Source organism: Acanthopagrus latus, chromosome 20 (assembly GCF_904848185.1).
Source record: "Acanthopagrus latus isolate v.2019 chromosome 20, fAcaLat1.1, whole genome shotgun sequence".
Lineage (NCBI taxonomy): Eukaryota > Metazoa > Chordata > Actinopteri > Spariformes > Sparidae > Acanthopagrus > Acanthopagrus latus.
This window is the reverse complement of record NC_051058.1, coordinates 20,076,963-20,095,851: the sequence shown is the minus strand read 5'-3', so window position 1 is coordinate 20,095,851 and position 18,889 is coordinate 20,076,963. Positions and strand designations below refer to the sequence as shown.

The 18,889-nt window shown below is 46.0% G+C and overlaps 1 protein-coding gene across 1 annotated transcript in view; it reads right to left on the bottom strand.

Annotated features, from left to right (window-relative positions):
• The window catches only part of ormdl3 (ORMDL sphingolipid biosynthesis regulator 3), a 199,607-nt gene that overhangs the window by 64,542 nt on the left and 116,176 nt on the right, over nt 1–18,889 (bottom strand). The window contains exon 6 of the transcript XR_005071893.1: nt 18,299–18,392. The gene's annotated coding sequence lies outside the window, so the exon portion shown is untranslated. The remainder of the gene's footprint in view (nt 1–18,298; nt 18,393–18,889) is intronic.

The following is an 18,889-nucleotide window of genomic DNA, read 5'->3' as shown; positions in this document are numbered from 1 at the left end:
AACAAGTGTGTGTTTCTTCACCTGAGAGGACCTGATCTGATGTAAATTTACATTTTTTTTTTTTTTTTAGAGGGTGGGGAGCCAGCAACAGACCTGCTGCCTCTAATATTGTCGGCTCTAAGTTATTATTTAACTTTATTTTGTAATCTAAAAATGTAATTGTGATATTTGGGCGGGATTTTAATGTGATGTTACATTTTGGATATCGCCCTGATCTAGTTTCACGCTTTTATTTTGACGCTTGCGAGAGTAATCGTCAGGTTTTAAACTGTTAGTGGGTAAAAAACAGGAGCGATTTGAAGACGTCACTTCAGGCTCTGAACCTGTACGATACTTCTTTCGATGCCAATCGTATTAAATCCATTTTGACGAGAGATTACTCCGTCTCTGGGTGAAACCAAGCGTGGACCGTGCTTATTGGCTCACCGGCGCTGATGAGATTCTTCGGTACTGAGATTCAGTCAGTGCCATGAAAGTCAGAATTCTGATACCCGGGCCTAATCGATGAATGAATAGATGCTGATGTTTTTTGTTGGTAGCAGCCTGAACAGTTGATGTTACTAAACTGTCCCATTATACTACTGAAGTGCATGAGGTTCACCATCAGAGCCTCAACTGAGATACAAACACATGAAGCTCTATCATCGCCGTGGACCTTCCCCTTCACAGAAAACGTGATGCCGCCGCTACATAATTGATGCCTCAACATATGAGCTACTACGTTTTTGGCTGGATCAGGTAACTCCAACAGGAGGAGGTGGGGGGGGGGACTTCTTCTGGAGTAACTGTATGCTCGTCTTTGTGCTGAGAGAACTGGAGATGTGACCGCTATGTGATCTGTGATCAAATCTCTCGATAGGACAGGAAGTCGGACTGACGTCGGGCGTCTGAGAAGTTTTCTACATGCAGAGTAAACAGTCTGACGAGCTGCGTGCTGGCAGCTGAACGGTGACGGGCCGAGTCAGGCCTTGCGATGTCTTTCTGAGAGTTGCAGAAGTTAAAACACAGCCCTTGTTATTCAAAGACAGAAGTCAACAACCACAACAGCCCTGGAGGACATTTTGCGGTAGTTGGCATGAATACATTATTGCTGAAATGTAAGGTCGGAGAACAGCTACAAGACTTCTAACTGCCTGATGCAACAGCTTCCACTGCAGTGTAAGTGGGCCGCCCTGCTGCCTGATGATAAGGAAAACCTGCCATTTTGTGTCATTTCTCTCATTCAGTCTGACATTTTGTTCATGTGAGCCTCTCTCAGTCTCGTATTTGCTTTGTTTGGCCCGACCAAATCAGCAGAAATCGACGAATGCGGTCCAAAACAAGAAGTTTCAGTCGACACGGAGGCTGTGGTCGCGCTTACGAAGAGCAGCTGACGCATTCATGGTGACGGATGAAATGTGAGAGATTGAGATTTATTTTCCTTAACTTGACTCAGCCACTCATCCACACCGTGTTTTTCTTTTTTTTTTTTTTTACACAGGTAGCCAGTTATTCAAATTAGTAGTTCCAAACTTTCAACACGACCCGTTTCTTCTCTGCCATCTTTCTGTCAGTTTGTTGGTTTTTCGTTCACCACGAAACACGTTGATTAGGCAGCGGCTGCTAGAAGGGACATTTTTCTCTTACATTTTTCTTTTTAAGAGCTGCTCTTAAAAAAAAGTGCAGCATGTAGGAACTGACCACCTGTCAAAATTCACATCTAAAACAGAGGCAGCATATCACAGTTTAATTGTTAGCTTAGTTAGCCGTCCAGCTAACAATCCGCACTGGACACGTCAGAACTGGTTTTCACACTCTGGTGATGACATAAGTTAATTCTTGAATGTTTGAAATTCCAACATATTGCACCTTTAAAACATCCAATCTCTCCAATCCACACTTTTGTCCATTCTGTGGTCACCATATTTCATGCATGTAGGTAGCGAGTGATGTAGGAAGACGGCGTCCCTGTTGTTCATCCTGCCTGAAAAGCGGTTTCCTCTTTGAAAGCACATCAGGCTCCTGTGATTTTGGATATTGCACGTGGACGGTGGTCAAAGGTCTTGAAACTGACCAGCTCTCTGTGCAGTGTCCACTTCTGAACACACCGCTACAGTGTAAGCAGCTCTGTGGGGCGACAGATCGAAGAGAACATCCTCCTAATGTAATAATGATGAAAAATAATCATGTCAGCAAAGGTCTGTCACCCACGTTTGGCTTTCAAGATAGATCACAGCGGGCTCAGACTGGATAACCACGCGGTTAATTTACATCCAACAGTTCAAAAACAGGAACCAGGATCGCTTCACGGTAACAAACGGTGTGTCGTTACACAAAACCTGTGATGTCCAAAGCCCCTAACGAACCACATACACTCTTCTATCACACTGATCAATCCCTCACAGCCTGAATATGTTTGATGCCTATGTGAAACGCTGAATTAACACGCAGAGCTAAAAAAAAAAAAAAAAAAAAAAGCCATGTGTATCAGCAGGACTGAGCCCCCACTGAAGATATGCTAATCATAAGCTCCGTGCCTTTTTGTCTTTTTTTGACTTGATTTGGGCGCCTGGAGATTATTTCTGATGTAATTTTCTGTACTGTAGGTGTTTACAGGTACAGGCACGGGGTCACTCCGCTGTCACGTAACACGCGCAAAAAAGGCATGAATATATTTGGGTCTTTTAGCCCGGCGTGTTGGGATGAAGCTGGCTCTGCCTCGAACATGCGGGACAACACATCGGCTCTGCACATGGTCTCCAGCCCCCCTCCTTCCTTCACCGAACTGGGAATCCAAACCAGACCAGAACACAATGGACAACCGAGGGCGCTCCTTATGGCAGGATGAACTAGCGGAGGGAGTCGAGGCTGGAGAGAGAGAGGGGGGAGGAGGGGGAGGAGGGCGAGGTTGGCGCCGCGGCCAAACTCACTAAATCACAGCGCTAATGTGCAACAGGCTTCTCATCTGAGCATCTCGCACATGCACCAAAACAGTTCGAAAAGCAGCTCCATACCCGCCAAATCTCATGTGGACGAGCCCACATGAAAGCCCGGCGGAAGGGGGACCCCTGTGTCGACGGAGCTCAGCAGATCTTAGCTTTTTTTTTAAAACCGCGGCAGTACAGTGAATCAATTAAAGTGGAGGTTTGTTAATCAGCACGCAACGGGCCAGACGGACATGATGTACTGGAGAGAGAAAACGGAGACGGGCTGAGATGAGCGAGTGAGACAAGAGGGTCATGCAGAGGTAGAGGGAAGGCAGAGGAGTCACGGGGGGACTCGGAGGGAGAGAAAGCAATCCTCTGTTCGACCTCGCTTCAGGCTACGGGATAGACAACATCTGTAGAACAAATTTCTTTCCGTTGTACTGTTTTGTTTTGTTTTTTTTTCCCGCACAGACGAGGAGAAGGCAGAGCAGGAGATGATCCCTGGAAGAAAAGAAAAAAAAAAGAAAGAGACGAATCTAGAAAAAGAGACAAAAAACTAGAGCGAGGCACAAAAAGTGCATGGACGCAAACCACAAATCAAAAGTTCTGTGAGCTCTTCCTGAGAACCCGATGACTTCAGAAGTTAAAAAAAGATCTGATACTCACTTCTTGAAGAAGACGAATAGCCCGAATTAAAAAAAAAAAAAAGAAAGAAAAAAAAAGTTGTGGAATTTCTTACCGGCTTTGATTTAGAGAAGATTAAGTGCTCTACAAGAAATAAGCTTGATTGGTTTTTGGACAATTTGGCACACGTTCTCTGATTTCTTTCTTCTGGGATAATGGTGAAGCACATCATTTGCAGAATGTGGAGTATGTGAGGGTGGAAAGGGAAGTGGAGGACGCTTTGATTGTACTTTAATATGATATTAGGAAATACGAGTCTCATTAATGTCGGGCTGAGTACCTTTAATCTAATTGCTGCACAGTCTTTTTTGTATTATTTCCACAGGGAGGTTGAGCTTTTCATTAGTTGGTTGATTAACTGGTCGGTTGGTGTGTCAGCATGATTTCACTAAAACTGCTGAACAGATTTCAACAAAACTGGGATGGAGGATGAGTCTCGGCCCAGAATAGACTCTGTTAACTCGTGGCGCGGATCAGAGTAAAGGGAACGATCCAGGAATCTTTCGTTAATGTGGTGAGACAAGGCGCTTTTTGACATTTTCGTAAATTTCCCAGTGTAATAATGCATGAAATTGATGAATAAAGCGGAGGCTGGAGTACAATTTAATACAGATCCACAGGACTGCTAAACAAACTTGCAAACACAAAAGTCAAGAAAGAGAAAATAAGATTTTAATGGGGAGGTACAAAAATCAACCATCGCCGCTGGAGATTGGGAGCGATGGGGGTCACAGAGGTTACCAAAACGTTGCCGGCCAATTTATCAAGTTGTGACCGACTGGAAGTGAAAAGAGTGAGAAAATGAGAGACGGCGAGGAGGAGAGAGACAGAGGGGGGTCAGAAGCTATCCGAGGAGTCAGCACAACCCTTCCCCTGGACAGGTTTGTCTGTCAGCCCCCTCCCCGCGTACACAAACACTCCCCGGGGTCAACATGTGGGGTGACAGACGCCCAGCGAAAGGGGCCCAGGGTGCTGCAGCAGCCTGTAGTTGATTTAGGAGTTTTGAACGCGGGCCAAAATTCCTGAAGGAACACAGTAAGCAGGGGAGGGAGGGGAGGAAGAGGAGGGGAGGAGGGCGGGGAGGAAGAGGAGGGGAGGAGAGGGGGAGGCCATAAAAACCAGCCAAGAACTGGAGGATAAAAAAAAAAAGAAGGGAAGAGAGGGAAAAAGGGAATGTGGTGAATATGAAATAGCTGTGTGTGAGCATGTGTGTGTGTGTGTGTGTGTGAGCGTGTGTGTGTGTGTGTGTGTGTGTGTGTGTGTGTGAAGCGGCAGACATGCTGGTGTTGCTATGGTGAAACAAGATTCTGGGAACGGTGGAACGGGTGAATTCCAAATGGGAACGTTGGGGGTGCAGTGTGTGCATGGAGCCAGATAGATATGACCGTGGTTCACATGTGCATGTGTGTGTGTGTGTGTGTGTGTGTGTTGTTGCGGCACAAAGCATGTTTAAAGGAGCGTTATGGAGGTACGTCACAGGACGAAATCGGGCTTGAGGACGAGGAGGCGTGAGTGAGACCTGAAGGGCAAAAAATAGAAGAAAAACAAGGTCATAAAACGGGTTACAGTGCCGTTTAGGAGGGCTGGGTGTCAGCCGAGGATTTAGACCCTTAAAGCCGCAAATGTGCAGCCGTTAGGAAAAAGAGATGCTCACCACTGGGAGAGTGCAAACGCACGGCGTCAGTGTTGAACGTTTGATGCACATTTTCTAAATCAGATTTCTCGGAGGCGGCTGTTGAAGAAAAGCTGGCAGTGACACTGGCTGTTCATTAATGTTTTACAAATTGATGCTGTGCAACCTTGAGGCTAAACGTCTTCAACACCTATACAGCCACGCTGTTTAAAAAGTATTTACAGATGCAAAAAAAAAAAAGAAGAAAAAAACAGGTTTTCTTTGCGACGTACTGTACTCAAGGACTCAAACTGAAAGCTGCAATAACAAGACGAAGGTTGCGAGTCCTCCGGTGACAGAGCTGCAGTTTCTCCTCTCGCCCATCCATATGCATTTCAGCTGTATCTAAGGCTGAGCAAACACTGTTCCCGTGCCTCCATCCATCCATGTAAGCCCCATTATAGCCTGTCGGATCAGAGGGCAAACAATTTGTTTGAGAACCTACAAAACTCCTCTTCCTGAGAATGAGTCACCGACCGCCGGGGTTAAGACTCCTCTCATTTCTCTTGCTCAGCCACCAGAAAACCCCTGTAAATTCACCAGACACCCTCCGCCGATCTCTCAGCGGCTGCAAAAGAAGGCGCGCTAAAGAAAAAAAACAAAAAAAAAAAAAACGTCCACAGTCACTTCATTGCTTCTGCTGTGTTTATGCCTCTTTATTCACACCAAATATTTGATTTTCAATAATCGTTCCAGGGACGAATGGAGTGTGTCGTACAGATTATATCAGCCTGGGAGAAGGGTCGAGACGCCACATGATTCAATTCGATTCAGATCCAGAAGTCTGTGTTACGATTAATAACCCCATTATCAATGCGTCTCCATGTGTCTTCTACTTGCATCAGTGTCCTACGTAGCCGGGTGCAACTTCCCATAATGATCCCAGCTGATGCACAATACAATAACCATATAATACTGTCAACCAGTCGCCCATGCACTACTTCTATACGATGAAGAGGCTGGTCTGACTCTTCACATCAGTCCTGTTATTTAAAATAAAAATCAACTCGTGTGTGTTGAGTTTGGAGCGAGGAGTGAAGCCTGCAGTTACACACTGAGCTCCAGTCACCCAGATCTGGACAGAAACCAGCCTCATCAGACGTATCTTTTTACAAGTTTTAAAAAACGCTAATGAATTTTACACCGACACACATTAACGTGTACCTCTGTTTTCCCAGACGCATTATAAACATTCGTTATGTTTGCGGAGCGACGACTCTCCGGCGGACCTCCGCCAACGGTGACAGATGTGGTGGCCGCGGCGGTTACACTCAACGTATACGACTCTGCGTTACTTCCCTAATGAAAATCATAAACATGTCAAATCTAGAAACCCAAAACCCCTAAGCTTTAACATAAACACATTAATTTAAAGTCAATCTGAGAATACTGCTCCTTTTTTATTTTTGGTTAAATCTGTTCCTGGTTATGTGCTCTCGTGTACCTGAGTGATGGTTTTTAGCTCAGCCTGGACTTGCAGAGATCATCTGGCCCCCGGCTGAGCGTTCAAACAGAAACCGGCTTGGTGAGTCAGTTTCACACCGAGTCCCCCCTCTTCTTTTTTTTTTTTTTTTTTTCCCTTCCTCTTTATCAGCACCTTCTATTTATAGCACCTTTACTGCAGTGGCGCAGCTTAGTACAGTATGTTCCACAGAAGCACAGGCCGCTCCTGACCACGTCTCTGCAGCCGTCTCCCACCGCCGTATGCACGGAGCGTATGGAGCCGGAATTATCTCAGACTGGGAGGAGGCGCACACAATGACACACACAAAGACACACACATAAGTCGTGGGCACCCACACGAAAATGCATGGACACACACACCGCGATGCATTCAAGGACCCAGCTCACGGTCGGACAAGGACACGCGTGTAGTGTTAAATGTAGAGAGTGACATACTCACAGAGACATGCCGAGAGGTCACGCGGGACATTTTACAGACTACAGACGAGAAGTTTCGGACAAGGACGCCATTAATGTCTATATCCTACATGCTTACTTCTACAGAGCGATGCAGTGGCGGCTGACGTCCGTTAGAAGGGCAACAGTTCCTGCGAGAAAATGCTCACGGCAAGGTGTGTGGAGGTTTTCACTGTTGAGCTTTTAAAAAGCTCATGTTTGTTTATGGAACGCAGCATCGACAACTTTCTTCCTACGTTTTATACATTTTTGGGAGTTTACTGACGCTAAACTACATCACTGGAGACAGTAGACTGAATGTCACTGTGTCTTGTATCTATTCCAGAGGCTGAAAAATGAAAAGTTTTAGTCACACAGATCTTGCAGCAATTCAACAAAGATCAAGTAATCAAATCAGTACTGTAGTTTATCAACCTCGACGGGTTTTTCAGTCACTCTTGTGAGGTTACTCATGATAATCCTGATCCTGAAATTCATCACAATCAACTTCTGAGTTTTTTATTGTTTTTTTTGTTGTTTTTTTTATCCTGATCTGCGATAAAATCTTTGATCATCCCTCGCTGTCGCCGGACAAGGTGACATCATCTCAGGCCGTGATGTACAAAGAAAATCTCATTAGTTACATACATAAACCGCAGTTTTCGTCCAAAGCAGCTTACTTTTTATTGCCCCACATACACAGGAGGAGCCAGGGGAGGGGATCAAACCGCGAGCGCCGCCACCACCTGACCTACTGACTCCGCGGGCTTGTACGTTTTATTTCGAGATATCACAAAAGGATAATGTTCAGTGCAGGCATCCTCACAGCGGTTCAGCAGAAAAATGTCTCTTGACCGCGGTGAAATCACTACAGGCGCTGTCGGACTCACTTCGCCACTCGTGGAGCAGAGACTTGTCTCTGGATGACATCAGAACTAGTCTGCAGCTACACAAACCTGCTGGTGTAACACTGAGCTGCCGAGGCGGAGGGTGATGTCACAGGAGCGTCACAAACGTGGAGGCCTTGATGAGACGGAGGGAGTGTGCGGAGAGGTCAAAGGTCGAGGCTGGGACTGCATGTTATCAACAGGGAAGTGAAGCTGATGCAGAGTGGCCTCAAAGCTGCATCAGCTTCGATTTGACTCGACTGGTTTCAAAAAGCATTTTGACTGCATGTAAGCTTATGAAAAAATTACCTAAGTTCTGAGTTGATTTATTACCTCAGCAAAAAGTTTCCGTATGAGGTGATGGTCTCAATCACTAGTTTCAAGTCTTCTGTAAAACCGCAGGATGATCAATTATTAAAATATGGTCCCATTTAGAGTAAAACAGACGACAAAGCAGCCTTGTGATTGACAAGTCGTTACCACGACTACCAGCCTATCCTCCAGCTTCAACACCTGCAGGGATCAACGGGTGATCCATCCAATATTCATCATACTCTGAGAACCATAATGGGAAAAAATATAAAATTAAGACAGCGCGAGTCATTCTACAGCACAACAAAGTCACACATGTAACTTGAATCTATCTAAAAGCAGAAATGCAACTGGAATTGAATCAAGTCCAACGACACAAAAAACAGCTGAGAAGTGTTCAAAGATCCGCCTGACAAACGGCCGACTGCTGAACAAAGTTTCTCACAGCAACTTCACACACATGCACACGCACACACAGGTGCGTCTAACCACACTGGCACAACGTCAGCTGAAACTAACCTTGACAGACTTGGCTGAGTTTCCACACACTATCTGCTTTGCCAAAAGGCACGTGGGCAGTTTATGTAATCGAGATAACACCTCAGCTGGCAGCGCAGAGCGAGATCAAACAAACAAAGAGAAAGAAAATGACATTAAGGGGCACCGCGGCAGCAACGCCGGCGAGAAGAAACATCAAAATGAGAGAGTAGAACACATAGAGCGAAATCTGTCCCGTCGTCGGGGATGAATACGTCCGCTCGTATGAGTCACACATCTCACCTCGGTGTGGCTTCCGTATCGCTTAAAAAATAATGATATTACTCACGCCGGCAGGGACCGAAGCCTAGTTAATGTTCAACCGACCGCCAAGTTAAATAAAGAAGAGGTGTGAGTTTGATCCGACTTTATGACATGATCTATCAAAGTGGAGTCAACCTCTGCACACAGAGTGGCGTAGGAGGGAGGAAAACGTCCCAGCGTGGCTTCAGCTAGTCGCGGCATGTCGAAACTCGCTCCGTAGCTTATAAAAGTGCGTCTTTAATGAAAAGGTGCAGAGCACGGTTCACTGATCTGGAACTCATCCAAACGACGGTACAAAAGGTGGACTGATGCATTCCTGTGCCCATCCCCCGCCCCCCCAATTCTCTTCTGTACCTGCTGGTATGAGAAAACATGCACTCAAATACACTGTACGTGTTTGTGCAAGCGTTCACCTGTACGTACACCTGAAAGATACAGTTACAAACACTTACACATCCACTTCATTCACCAGTCTTTAATAGTGTCTGTGCAAGACTGATTGTGATTCTGACCCCCCTCCTTGCCAATGAAACTCTTCCACATGCCTGCGTAAAAAAAAACTCAAACCAGACCGAGCGAAGTGTCGCAGCAGAACTAACAGCGGAGACCACGTGCGGAGCGACGAGAGCGTCCAGTGTGTGCAGCGAGCCGCCGTTCCTAACCCCGGGCGTTTAATACTCTCTCTCCGCCTTTATTGGAGTCCTCCAAAGTTCACTTCGCTTGTGTGGCAGAGGAGTAGGAGTGAGCAGGGGAAGGCTGGAATATTTGTGGCCTCGACAACAAAAGAGCTGGAATGTCCTTCTCCAAGCTGGTTAATGCTGCCCACCACTCTCGAGCCATTTCTGCCCTCTCTTCCCTCAAGTCTTTCTCTCAAATGTTTCTCTTCTTTGTGTGTTTTTTTTTTTTTCTTCTTCAGCCTCTGTCCTCCTGTAGGAACAGTGGTCTGGCCTTGATTATAGACATTTGCTGTACTCTGAGCTTTGTAGCCGTGTTTACAGACATTTGGACATAACAGACGCGCTGGCTGCGGATATACGGCTTTTGTTTTGAGCCCTCTGAGAGGTGCCCGTGGCCACAAAGACCGCCTTTCCTGGGCAGGAGGCAGCTTTTGAAATTAACACCAACTCTTTACACCCGCACCTCCGAGTCGAGATTAACACTTGCCAGAGTACACACTATCAGATTCTCCTCAACAAGGATAAGCACACACTCCTATATGCAGCCATAAACACCCAGTATAGAACCGTATGAAGCGGCGTGTTCTTACATGTACTCCCTCGGAGCATGTAGAACAAAATGACCCACTTTTTCCCCTCCAAACATGTACAGCCCCTCCTTATCTGCACTGATGTGTTATTCATTAAACTTGCAAACCGGCAGACGCTCTCCTTTCTGTCCTCAGCTGGGGGTAAAAGACACCGTGAGGTGACATACATGCTATCTTTATCTATAATCCCATACGTGCTGAACGCTGACGGGATGAGAGTGAGAGCAAACACAGCCAGCGTGGCGTTAAACGGGGGGGGTGCCCGGCGTGTTTGAACACTTTGAACCTCCGTCTCCGCCCACGTGACTGGCAGCACAGTGGCAGACTGGGCTGTATGGTTGATATATACGTATATAATGTGTCGTGCGGCGGGGGCCAGTTCCTGCTGTTTGAGCAGGAACTTGTGTTCCTATCAGTCTCTGCTGCACCTGTTCACAGCCTCAACCGACACCGCCTAAGGGAGAGAGGAGAGAGGGGGCACAGAGGGGGGACAGGAGGACAAAATGTACATGGAGGAGGCCTGCATGACTGTTAGAACATATAGACGTTAAGCTGTAAACACAGCTGCCACAAATATGCAAAGAACTGCTCAGATCTTTTGTTTCTTTTCACCCATGGATGAGAAATTCAGTCGTTATCATCCTGCCCCCATGCAGACGGGAAGTCAGGCGAAGTTTTACAGTCCACAAAGCATTTCGGGAGGTTATCAGCGAAACAGAAGTCTCTGGTGAAAACCCTCAGCTTGCAGAAGACCCAGGGAACCTAAACTGATTTGAAAATGTGGTGTTTACACCCTCAACAGCTCGTCGTGTGCTAACACTTTTAGCACAGCAGCTACAGAGAAGATTTTGACTTAAAAAAGGGAGCAATATGTGAGAATTAGCCACCTGTTATCGGTGGAGTAACTGCTCACTGTGGATGCTGTTAGCTCATTAGCTCAGTTAGCAGTGCAGTTAGCGATCCAGACAGGAGCTTTGGGGCTCAGCTTTCTGTTTAGCTTACAAGCAGAGATCTCTGCAACACACCACATACAGCACACGCCGGCTCTCAACAGTTCGTGTTTTCCAGCAACTAAAGTTCAGCGTGTTCATATCGCAAACGTATTTATTGATTCTTTTCATCTGCGGATGAATACTTGATAATCCAGAGTGCGAGGATGTGTCAGAAACTCGGGGGCAAAAATAATTAGGTGACAGTCCGATGAAAGCAGTCACCCACTTCAGTCCTTTAGTACATGGTAATGACAGTCACAACAAAGGGAGGCTGTCCTCACCGAGACGTTTGTTCGCACCCTTCAAACAACAAAGCAGCCGGCCGGGAGTCCCGCGCTCACATCCACTTCACCGCTGACAGTCAGCAGCGGTTTGTTTTACTGTCGGCTGAGTTTTTACCGTGAGAGAAACTCCAAACGTGTGTTTTCCTTTGTCGCAGCTGTTTACTTATTCATGTGTTTTTCTCTTTTCTTTACCATTAGACATACCGAGCCAGAGACCGCGTGTTATTAAGTCGTGTCTCTGTGATTTGTTAGTGCGTATGTTTGTAGATTCATTCCTATAATAATAAAAACACTCGTATGGATCATTTTTGTAACGGTCACTGAAGAGCGTGACGCAACAAAGCTGCAGATCACAAAGCGCCCGTATGTTTTGTTTTGTTTGGCGGTGACGAAGGGCCGATCCTGCCGTTCAGGTTGAACTGACCAGCAGATAAATGCAACAGATTACTGATTAATCTGCCTGTTAATCTTGTCAATGAATTGCTGGATATACAATACATGAAGAAACACTGAGAACATCTTCTTTTTCTCTTGTTTTGTCAAACAAGAGAGTGAAGGCATTTATTTTACTATTATCAAAGAAGAGAAAGGCAAAAAAAAATCACATACAAGAAGCTGAAAGCATCAAACTTTGGGCTTTTCTTCTTGAAATATTACTTAAACGATGTCCGATGCTTGACTTTTGGGGATGATACCAATATTAGAAAGTAGAAAATTAAGATCCCTCGGGTCAACGTGCCAATGACACGTAACAGGACATTTTACAGTTTAACAATAATCTTTCTTATCTAAAATGACATCAGTACAACTTACAGCGAATTAAAGAAATTAAAATGATCCCAAGCATCTTCTTCTGCATTATAAAACTCTTAATGAAGAAAAGAAAAGAAATGACGCAGGATGTTGTGATTAATCTGACAGGTAATCTTAACAAAAAAAGTCTTCTTTTGTTCAACAATGTTCTAAAACTTAATGAAACTCAATGTTCTATAATGTAGGACGAGACACAGGGACAATTTTTTACATGTGAGAAGCTGAGGCCGTCAAATATTTGCATTTTATTTTGAAATATGACCGCGAGACAGCCATAACAAAAGCTATAAACCCTCACATTGATTGTAACACAGGTACTCGAGCCCAGATGTGTTGTCACAGATAAAATTGTAAATGGATTACCGATAGATTTGCCTCGATGTGATAACGACAGAGCTGCTGCACAGCCCCTCGACCGCGTTTCATTAACATCCGTATCAGATGTCCGATCGGCTCTGTGATTAAAACTCCTGCACGTTACACAATCTCTCCCTCCGTCAGACCTCACGAACATGCAACTGCCACCGAGCGTTCAAAGCGCTGCAGCGAACAGGTTCAGCGTCTCTGTGGTCGTACTTCACAGCCACGTCGGTCTGCGTAAACATCCTGTCATCTTGGATCAAACTGCAGCGCGGCTTAGAAAGTCATTAGGAGTTTTTCTTTTCTGTTTTTTTTTTCAGCGCCAGCTACAAAGCCAGAATGTCGCGGAGCAAGTTCCATTGTGTTCCAGTTTGTAAACAGATCAAAATGTCAAAGCTTTAGTCATTTGTGTGGCTGTCAGACTGGATCATGAAACAGGAGCTTATTAACTTTTCAAGTGGCTTCGCCGCTGGGGACCGCGGCGCAAAAACACCAACAGCTTCTTTATCGTTAAAAAGTCCATAACTCATCCGTCTTGTGAATTCTTTAACTTAAATGGTTTACAAGGAACTTTTAACTGGTTGTGGACAGTCTCAGTTTAATACTGATGCCTCTGTATGACCCACATACACAAACAAAACCATCATCTGGACCGAATATTTGTCACCTTGTCAGATGACAATTTATCCTCATCCTGTAAATCACATATTTAAAACTCATGTTTGTGGAAAAGCACTGAGGATGAACTCTGCTGCTCAGATCTGCAACAAGAACTGAGTTGCGACAGCTGACTTGGATCCTTTAATGAATTTGAACGCAGCAATCACACTTTAGTTGGAAATGCTCTGGCTACACTTGAAATAAGTTATAAAACATGTTGGAATGATTCATAAATATAAAAACATAAACCTGAAGTTCTCTGACCAGGAACAGAATGAAGAGTATATTCAAGCTTTTCTAAGTGTCAAATACACATTTATGGAATTAGATTAATCTGCATTTCGCAGACAACTTTTGCTCCTCTTCAGCTAATATTCAGTTCCTGATTCTTTTCATGATGAGTGGATTGATGTTCAGTCATTACATTTTGAAAAACGCTTGTCACAATTTCCCAGAGGCCAAGGTGAGGTCTTCAGTTTGTTTCTTTCATCCAATCAACAGTCCAAAACCCAAAGAATATTTCATTACTTCCATAAACAGGAAGAGAAACTTCACAAGTCTTTGGACAAGAACATCTAGCAGAAATCAGGCTTCTCTCTTACGTCACTAACAGCTGAATGTATCCCATCATACACATCAGCGACGGCATATTAATACACCTTTAAGAGCCAAAAAAGTCCCAGTGTGAGATTATTTATTTTCATTGTGATCAGGAAAATGGTTGCCCGGCCACCCGGCAGCCTTATCCAGGGGCCAGATTTGGCTCACAGGCCGTAAATTGAATATCACTGACTTCGAACAATGTGCCCTGTCTGGTTTCCTGAAAGAATTTGGTCATTGTGAGTTTGAAACTGGATAACACTCGATACAATCATATCTGTTTCACACCGTGATATCCAGCTGGCTGTGTGACAGGAGCCGCTGCAGAGACCGGCACCGTTCAGACGGCCCTGCTGAGGAAACCCGGCCGCATTCAGCACGGATGCAACTCATCTCAGCTTTGATCACAGGTTACCAAGGCGAGGGTCACGGAGGCGATGCGGCTCGATAGCAAACAGCTTTCCCCCCCCCGCTGGAAACATTTCAGCTGTCATCAGTGTGTCAGTCTCGTCTCCCCCTTCTGCTGCAGCCTAAAATCCACAGTGATGAAACAAAGTGCTCTCACAGCAGGAGGGACGCGCTTTAAAGAGGAAGACAGTCGGCGCTGCAGACGAGCGCTACAGCTGTGCATCCGTGCTTCGAGCTGTTACAAGATTCAAAATGAATGTCGGCGCTGAAGGAGAACATAACTTCTGATTTTTGTTTGGCATGAATTCCTGATGGCTCGTTTGATAGGCTGAACACATCAATCATCGGCTGACTTTTAACCATCCGTGTGGAGATTTCTGGTATCGTCGGGCGATTGTAGTCGGATATGTCAAAGTGTCCGGCTGTCAGATAAGTGATGGAGGACTTTTCTGCGCAGAAGGGCCGGTGAGATCTGTCTGAGGATGTCTTGTATAGCAAAATGTGTTCAAATAAACATTTTTCTAACAGGATCCTTCAGATGACCGTCGCCTGATTTATCCCGTGTCCTTTATACGACTTGTAAGCACGGCCACAGTTCACTGAGGTAGAAGTCACGCATAGTAAGAGACAGGGAACGTGCCTGGGGTGTCAAGTGACTTATCAATTAGTGGATGGACAGAAACATTTTAATTAAAAAGCAAGAGTGTAAAACATATTCCGGCTCCTGCTTCCCTAATGCAGCAGCCTTAAAAATCACTTTGGATGTGGATTAGTCACAGTGCGAACAGGGGATCATACAAATGTGATTTAAAAGAATGCAATTAAAAGATAATGTAAAACAAATCCGGCTAATACAAACATCATAAACTTCTACTCAAGCTTAACGTGTGTGCTGTGCAACTCCAATCAGCTCCAAATAAAACCAAAAAAGAAAAAGAAAAAGCAGCTCTGAGAGGTCAGCCGCCATAACCAGGAACAATATCAGGCCGCAAACACTTTCAACTCTCTGCCAACTGCGGTTTTGCGCTTTTCCGCTCGAGCTTTCCTTCTGACCCGAGCGCGCCTCGGCTCCTAATACGCACGTTGATCTGATCGCACGAGAGCGAGCGAGGCGACCGAGCGTCAGCCGAGAGCTGCAAAAGAGGAACATTTTGTGTTTGTGCTGCGACGAGGCACAAAAAAAAAAAACCCCACTTCCTTTCAATGAATGAGAGAGCTGTCCAAGAAACCGCACGCTTTCACAAAATACCACCCACTCTATCTGCGCGATGCTGCAACCCCACATTACATCTGCACCTTGTTTATGCCGCGCTGCAATAAAACCATATGTGCATTGGTGAGGCACATCTCCACCGCTGCGCTGTGACCCGGCCGAGCCGGCTGTAACGCAGGTAAAGCCGCCTATCACAGGACGGAGAGAAAACCACAAAGTAAGCCACACAGACACAAACTAATTCAACCTGGTATTAGCCGGCGTCATTATTCGGATATTGTTTCCTCAGTTCCTGGAAATGTCATTTAGCAGCATGCTAATTAATCCCCGGCTTCTTTGCGGAGTAAAACCAAATTGCCGGTACTCATTTCTGTCTAGACATCCGAGAGGCTCCTCCAGGCTGCTTATTAAGTTTGTTTATTGATCACCGAGAAAAACGCTGACTCAAATGTCACAAACACAGGAGGAGATGGCAGTAATACAGCGACAGTTTTGTGCGCACATCCGTCTGACTGTAATGGTTTCACTTTAAATGTCACTGTGTCTCCTGTCTGCACAGCATTAACGGTCATAAAGCCTGCCTCTTCCGGTTAGCGGCAGGCAGAGGCCCATCGAACGGCCATCTGAGAAAATTCAACTCACTCAAATTGGAATTGAGGTTTTAGTGCGGGAGCTGTTCAAAAAGCGAGCGCTGGGATTACCCGGCCAGGTGGCGAGTCAAACTGTCGGAGAATAAAAGTAATTCAGCCGCTGGCTCGGCGCCCGTTCACAGTTTGTCCCGTCCTGCTGAACGGATCGGAGATAAATGTTAGCAGAGCTCCCAGATTATCCCGAGTATGAGTGCGCGTGTTTGCATTTTGCGCGCATGCTTCCTTAAATGTTTGTCCATGTGATGAGGTGCGTGCATGTTTGCATTTGTGTGCCCAGGTGGGGGTTGTGTGTGTTTGTGTGAGTGCGTGTGTGTGTGTGTGTGTGTGTGCCAGAGCGGGAAAAGTGATTCCCCTGATGGGCATGACAGCTGTGCAGGGAGTGGCCCGGCTCGTTGCCACCTGAGAAGCCCTGGGGCGGGATGTGTGTGCGTCGGTGGCGTCGGTGGCGGCGTCCACGCTCACCCGTCCCCTCCCCCGACAGAAGCCGCTTTGTTTTGATTCATGTGCCGGCTCCTTACAACGGTGCAAAGACTGATAACGTTAAGTCTGTCTGCACGCTGCCACAGAAGAGAGAGTCGACTAGAGCTTGAGTAAAGTTCTGATTTTGGATCTTGTTGTTTCATCAGCAAAAAATGTCCAAAACGTACAAAACACTGCTGCATAAACAGTGGATGCAATGTAAATAACTGAAGCCATATCGTCATCGTTGCGCCTTTTCTTAAAAATTTCCCCTGGCGCACTCCTCACTTTTTCCATCCCAGCCAACCCTCCTGACATTTGAGCAGGCGACACCTGTTGCTCCTCATGTCAATGTATTTTACCGTTGTTCATATGCTGTTCGTCTCACTTTCAGGTTGTGGATGCAGGTTGTAAATTCATCTGGCTGCCACTCGAAACTGCTTCTGCCTTTTCGGCCAACAACAGCTGATTATAGGCCTCGACTGACTCGCTGAGTTTCAGGTTTGTAAAGCTTGAATCGACCCAACACTGGAACCGGAACATATCACTGAAAGACAACTGCTACATATCTGTCTACTGCAGCAGCTGCAATATGAAAAAGACGGTCAGTTCGCATCAACGTCGCTGTGAAGCGAAAGGTGTCGACTGTCGGTGAGGTAACACATGTTAGCGTGTGGACGGCAGCAATGACTCTGCAGGATGATGCTCCCGGGGGGGGAAGAAAGAGCGCTGACTGCTGCAGCATCAGACTCGTGCCAACGACTGTTTATTCAGCCCCGAGTGACTTCTACAGAGACATGTGCAGAGAATACTTTACTTTACGGGATATTGAAAGTGTGATTTGTTTGATAACTCATATTCAAAGTTATGTGTGGGCAATGTATGTGATCACGCCGATGAATCACTAAGGAAATGCAAAGTTTCCTGACATGCGATTTGATTTGTAAATGAAGGCCGGTGCAACATGTAGACCCGTCCCCATATGCTCTACAACCAACGTGCTGCTCAGGTGTTGGAGGGAGAACGCCGTGATCATATATCTTCCTGAGAAATCTGCACACTCTCGCTGCAGATCGCACGAATCAGTGCTGCATTTTTGTTCACTTTCCAGTTTACCCTGCAGACTTGACAGGCAAAAAGCGTCGGCAGCTGCCATGTCAGTGAGCCGCACATATGTGCTGCTGTGTAGCTCGCATGTACAGTACGTCCAGGACCCGGCCAAACAAAATCTGATATCTGCACCTGTGGAAAGGAGACACTGTGTCCCAGCCCGGAAAAATAAAACCAACCCCACATCCCCAGTGGTCTTTTGACTTTGTGACACTATGGAGGTAACTATACACTCCCGACGATGTAGGTTCACAGTTGATCACGTATGTGCGGGAACGGGAACACAGGGAGAGTGTGAGGGTGTGCACAAAGAGAACGTACCTCGGTGGTCAGCTGTCGTCACTCCACTGTTGTTGTTGTTGCTGCTCTCCACATTTGATCCCAGCCGTTATCCGATTGCAGCTCTCGTGGAACTCTGTAACCAGAGGAGACAATCTGTGATTCCTTCACGTCTTTGCCAACAAAGGACAAACACTCCAGGGAGTGACAAAGGCTTACAGTAGGATCTTGCGAGACAGGGAGACGGCCAAACCCTGCAGATAGCCGCCGCTCCGCTCGAGGAAATCCACATGGCCACTGATGCATGCATGTACTGCCAAGTCAGGGATGACATGGGCGGAGTCTCAAGAGTTCAAGAGAAGCAAATCTCAGGAGGAGGTGCGAGGTTCTCCTGTCTGTGCAAACCGATGTCAGATTTTCATGTGACCAGCTTACTGCTAAAAGGCTTAGCAGTCTAATCCTTTAGCCAAATGAAGTGTCTAACTTCAGGCTTAGGCTGGCCAGAGGAATCAAAGGGAGTTTATAGTATGAACCTTGGTACACTTTCAAGAGGCCACGAGCACAGTATCTGTTCAGGAATGCAGCGATGGAGAGGGATTTCTGCTCGCAACAGGTATTTCCTTAATCATCTCC